Below are 6,444 nucleotides of genomic sequence, written 5' to 3'. Positions count from 1 at the left end.
GCATTTACGCTCACAGACCAGAACACCAGAGACAACATTACAATAGGCTACATCAGCGGTTCCCAATTCCAGTCCTCACGCCGTCCTGCTCTGCACATTTCATATGTATCTCTTATCACGTGCGACGTTTGTTCTATTCGACCGTGAGTGCCCTGGGAAGTGTACATCACCGGATATTCCGCCATGATTCCAGTTCGAAGCGAGCGTATATGTTTCATACAAAGGGCATTAAAGTGTGCGAGACGTAAATTTAAATAGTATTTATTTACAGAGGTATATTATGTCACACTTCACACTCCTCTAGTAAGTTTCGTCTCTATGTGAAGACGCTGCGCAGCGCAAATCCGTGAATGAATGTTCCGAAGTGAAGTAAACTTCAACGGATTTCCCCTGCTCAGGGAGTAGGGAGCAATGAACTCTGTGTAGGGATCATATCGATCGGAACACAGTTCATGACATGCACGTAGCTCACTTCTAACGAGCTGGCGCGAGGACTAGATTAACCGCTGGGCTACGTCATGTCATTCACCGGTGAGAAATCTTTAAAAGTACTACAATACCAGGAAGGAAGATCGGCTTGTTGATGTTTGCCTGCCATCCTCGCTCTGTCTGCACAGTGTGCGTGAACGCGCTGATGACGTATCCTGTCTGCGCGAACTGGGTGCGCAGAGGTATGATAATACATACGTTGACAGGCAGGTAGGAAAGCATATTAAAACGCTCGGACCGAACGTTTTGATTAGACGAACATTTCTTGATCCTACACCTTCCACAGAATATATAAATACAGACAAATACATTTAGACCACTTAACTTAATGATTGCTATCGGGATGTGAAGAGACTTTCAACCAGCATAACAAAAAATGTTTCTGAAGACAATCACCTATTGCACCTTTAACATGCTGATGCAGTGTCAAATTTGCAGTTCACTTCTGTGAATGAAACCAATTCTAGTCTAAGATTATATGAGAGTTTGAGTACATATGAGTCTTGGATCTTTAACGTTATGATCAGTATGCTGCTCTCAAAACATACTATTTTACAGAGCAGTTTATAATATGCAATAAACGAGTTATAACTATCTTGTTATCTGAAGACATAGACACACTTTTTAGGCTTTAAAATAATAAGCATGAAAATTGTATCCATAGATGTCATAGTGCAGTGTTTTTATGATTATGGTTTTTAGGTTGTTGTTTTTTATGGCTAAGTAAATACATATCTTAATGATATGACACATATCTGTCTAATGCCATATTAACCCATTACATGATCATCATGTGTACACATACATCCACAGATTTCTCTTGCATTATAAACCTGATGGTCTTACCTTGATTATCTTCGTCCATATCTGCAGATAAAAGCAAAATAATGAAACGGTGTGATAAGAACGCGCTCCAAACACAGATGTGTGCTTTATAATGAGGGGTTTAATATGCTGTATTTACAAATAGGTCTTGTTTTAAGCGGAATATTAGACGGCATAAACTGATCTCAAGCCTAGTTTAAATCCGTAACCCGATGTGTTTCTGAGCTGAATGAAGGGATACAGCCCTTCTCGGTTTATTCACTGGCGTGGATCAATAACATCCAGCGGAATAAGCGCTCCAGACACACGGGCATCTCTTTCGCAGCGACCGTCACACGTCATCACACTCGCCCCGCCCCTTACACGCGAATGTACCAATCCTACTAAGACGAAGGCTTGCGGCATGAATATTAATTAGGTAATGCTGACGTTGCTTGGTAACCGACCTGAAGCCGGTTTTTAATATTCATGTTTTACTGGCATAGCTGTTTTGCATTTAGTATTGACAAAGCATCAACACGTACGCACACACACAGAGCAGAAAAGAATTTACGCAGTGAAATGTAAAACATTAAAAGATATCAAAATAAAATATTTATCTTCACAGTTCTTCGCCATACAAACGCCTTCCTTTCAGCCAATCAGGACAAACATCGCATAGCGCGTAATTAATATTCATAAGCTAAGCCTTCACTTTAGTAGAGCTCGTTCATCACTTCATTCATTGTAGTGTAGCCCTGATACTGAGGGCAGAACAGAAATGGTACAGGTTTGTAATGCACTATAAAGTATACATGCAGTAATTATACATGTATTCTGAAGAAAAGTGGGGCCTCTAGAGTGTAGCCTATCATGGGAATAAATAAAAACATGATCAAATTTAAATTAATAATCATTATATTACATTATCACATTATTAAAATGTATTTTATAGGACACACCCCTGAGTACAAGATTTTTAAAAAAGATTTCTTTGATAAATTTAGCATTTTTATTTTGTACAGTAGCGTACCGATTGCCTCGAAATGAACAGAGATGGAGTAAAAGCCACAATATAACAGCAATTTAAAAATAATAATAATAATGTTGTATTTCAGTGCAACTCTTTTATACAGACCTAAAACTGACTGACAAAGCAGCATAAAAGTGTGAATCGGATTGGAAAACCTACATCATTACAGCTGAGAGGAGAATGGTATTCTCTTACAGTGGGGAAAATGAAACTCACAGGCACAGGCTTATATTGCATGCAATGGGTGATGAAAAATGTCTGAAGGGGCTGATGGCATGGACGTTCACAACACTGTGCCTGTATGTTTCTCCGACACATGGATTCAATTACGGCACGCCTGCCTCTCAGACGAAACGAGCTGCTCTCTTTATACACATTACCAAATTCCTCAAGAATGAAGCAGCCGTTTATTTCTCTGTCTCATGGAATTTTCTTCTTTAAAAGTCACAAATCAAAATGCCGATGCACACGTTAACATGGAAAGTAGAAGCAGACATGATGAGAAGACAAAGGAGAGCTCCATTACACAGACTGCATTTTAATCCTTAAGGATCAATATTTATTTTCCTGAAACTCTTACATCCTCACCATGTAGGCCTATTCAAAATGAAGTCTAGACTGACTTCAGACAACAACAAAATCATCACTTTTTAGCAAAATCATCACTGCCGGTTCCTATTTCCAAGTTTCAGACTCTTTCAGTCTCAAGAATGTGAAAAAAAAATGTGTGTTGGTGGACAGAGTGGGAGTTATAATGAATGTGTGTGGATGGGGACTTGAGGGAGCCTCAGGTTTTGGGGGAGTATTTCCTGTTCTGGGAGCAGATGTCTAACGCAGTCCAGGAAACACTCTGTTTTCCCAGTTTTCCTTGGGTGGGACAAACTATACAGAGAGACCAGCATTTCAACCAGAGTCAAGCACAAGCCCTGATTTGAATATAGCAAAGCTGCAGACTGAAAATAGGTCATATGCGTAATCTTTGCTGCACAAATATGGTCAAAAACACACTTCCGGAACAACTGTCTGTTTCTCCCATTGGTCTTTTGAGAGGCTTTAGGTGGAGTGATGCATGACTGATTGCAGCATACTAATTGCATTAGCTGCAATCTGCACGAGTTGCTCAATGCATGTGTTTTCATTCGGTCTGGCTTCTTAGTGGAAGTCACATGTCATATTTTGGTCAAAATCAACTGCATGTCTGTCATGTTGAAAGACGTGTTTTGTTCCAAATGTACATCATCATTACATTTAGTAATGGCATGTAAGCATGCATTAAGTGTGTGACGGGCTGAATATTACCCAGCGTGCTCTGCACCAGAGGCGGCCGCCCTCAGGCAGCACATGTCTGGCAGAATATGGCCCCAGTCGGGGGAGATAACGGTACGCTGACCGAGTTCATGTGGCCTGACTGAGCAGTCAGACAAACATGTTTTCATCTGCTCCAGTGTCTTCAGTCGGGTCACCCCTCACCCCAACACCTCAACACCCCCATCCATGCTGAATCTGTGCATAACTTGTCCCTCGCTGTTTGTTCTACAGACATGAATGATACCTCAAAACATGTGGCTTATTGAGAAAAGTTATGCTGTTACAATCAGATTTCATTTTGGTACAGTCCATAAACTGAAACTGAATATCATAAAAACTTGTATTGGTCTGTATGTGACCGCCTATAAACCACCCAGGAACACCCTAGCTACCACATAGCATCACACTAACATCACAGTGAGCTCTTCATTGCCAAGCATTGACACTTATGTCAGTTATTCATCCGATAACTGATACAATATTCTCTTTGAGGTTGATTTGTTTATGTTTTTGAAAGACTTTACTTATATTCAACAAGATTTCATTTATTTGATTAATAATTCTGTTAAAATGGATAAATATTATTACAATTTAAAATAACTGTTTTATATAAATTATGGGGTGCGGCAAGGATCCGTGTTAGGCCCTCTGTTATTTTCAATATACATGCTGCCACTTGGCAACATTATTAATAATGAATCTCAATCTCACCCTTGTTCCCAGTTAGATCAGATAATAGTCACAAACATATTTTTTTGCTTGAAACGTTCTGAACAGCAGCTACGCTAATTATTATCTGACTTTCTGTTTTTACCCCGGGATGCTTATCTTGAGGTATCTAGAGATTACACCAGCTCCAGCCCACGCAGTCTCATAGAAAGACTTCAGATGACGCAACACCTGTGAAGAGATGATGCTGACCCCTGCAAGACCCCAGGTGACGCCAACTTGAATCGACATGCACAGCTGCCAAAATTTCTCTATATTGTAATCATTATGATCACACTTGTAATAATCACTTTAATGAGCTTCTGCCTAAAATTAATTCATGTTAGCTAGCTGTATGATTCTATTATCCTGAACTGTTCATTTGTGAAATGAACATTACTTGGACACAGTCACTTCTGCTTTGTAATGTAGACACATATTAACATATACTATATATACATATATAGTTATTAACATAACACATATTAAACATCGTATAGATTTTAAAATCTTGCTAATTACTTATAAAGCCCTGAATGGTTTAGCACCTCAGTATTTGAACGAGCTCTTGTTACATTATAGTCCTCCACGTCCGCTGCGTTCTCAAAACTCTGGCCATTTGATAATACCTAGAATATCAAAATCAACTGCGGGCGGCAGATCCTTTTCCTATTTAGCGCCCAAACTCTGGAATAACCTACCTAACATTGTTCGGGAGGCAGACACACTCTTGCAGTTTAAATCTAGATTAAAGACCCATCTCTTTAACCTGGCTTACACATAACACACTAACACATTTCTAATATTCAAATCCGTTAAAGGATTTTTAGGCTGCATTAATTAGGTCAACCGGAACCGGGAACACTTCTCATAACACCCGATGTACTTGCTACATCGTTAGAAGAATGGCATCTAATATTAGTCTGTTTCTCGCTTATTCCGAGGTCACCGCTGCCACCAGATCCAGTCTGTATCCAGATCAGATGGTCACTGCAGTCACCCGGATCCAGTACGTATTCAGACCAGATGGTGGATCAGCACCTAGAGAGGACCTCTACAGCCCTGAAAGACAGCGGAGACCAGGACAACTAGATGAGCCCCAGATACAGATCCCCTGTAATGACCTTGTCTCAGACGACCACCGGGACTAGACCACAGGAACCAGATGATTCCTCTGCAATGTGACTTTGCTGCAGCCTGAAATTGAACTGCTGGTTTTGTCTGGCCAGAGGAGAACTGGCCCCCCGACTGAGCCTGGTTTCTCCCAAGGTTTTTTCTCCATTCTGTCACCGATGGAGTTTTGGTTCCTTGCCGCTTGCCGCTTGCTTAGTTGCGGACACTTCATTTCCAGCGATATCGTTGACTTGATTGCAAATGATTGCAAAGATACTATTTAAACTGAACTGAGCTGGATGATGACATTACTGAATTCAATGATGAACTGCCTTTAACTGAAAAATTAGTGTTTACTATTGTCATTTTTGCATTATTGACACACTATTTTCCTAATTAATGCTGTTCAGTTGCTTTGACACAATCTGTATTGTTAAAAGCGCTATATAAATAAAGGTGACTTGACACATGCATTTTCTGTAAAGCTGCTTTGAAACAATGTGTATAGTGAAAAGCGCTATACAAATCAATTTGAATTGAATTTTAATATCTTTTGAAATGAAATTTGTTCCTGTGATGGCAAAGCTTAATTCTCAGCATCATTACTCCAGTCTTTAGTGTCACATGATCCTTCAGAAGTCAATATAATATGCTGCTCAAGAAACATCAATGTTGAAAACAGTTTTTGCTGCTTAATATTTTTGTGGAAGCCATGAGAGTTTTCCCCCCCCTCAGGATTCTTTGATGAATAGAAAGTGCAAAAGAACAACATTTGTTTGAGATATCAGTTTATCAGTTTACTGGGGTTTGATGAATAAAAAATAGACATTTCTTTCCAAAAATACTGACCCAAAACTTTTGAAATGTAGGGTATAAATATACCTAATATATTTATATTAATAATATTAATAATTAATTAATTTTTATTTATATAAATTTACTGTGTCTTTGCAGAATTTTGAACGTTAGTGTGTGTTTAAGTGTGTTTA

The sequence above is a fragment of the Sinocyclocheilus rhinocerous genome, unplaced genomic scaffold (assembly GCF_001515625.1).
Source record: "Sinocyclocheilus rhinocerous isolate Xijiao unplaced genomic scaffold, SAMN03320098_v1.1 scaffold1630, whole genome shotgun sequence".
In the NCBI taxonomy this organism is placed as follows: domain Eukaryota; kingdom Metazoa; phylum Chordata; class Actinopteri; order Cypriniformes; family Cyprinidae; genus Sinocyclocheilus; species Sinocyclocheilus rhinocerous.
This window is presented reverse-complemented; position numbering follows the sequence as displayed.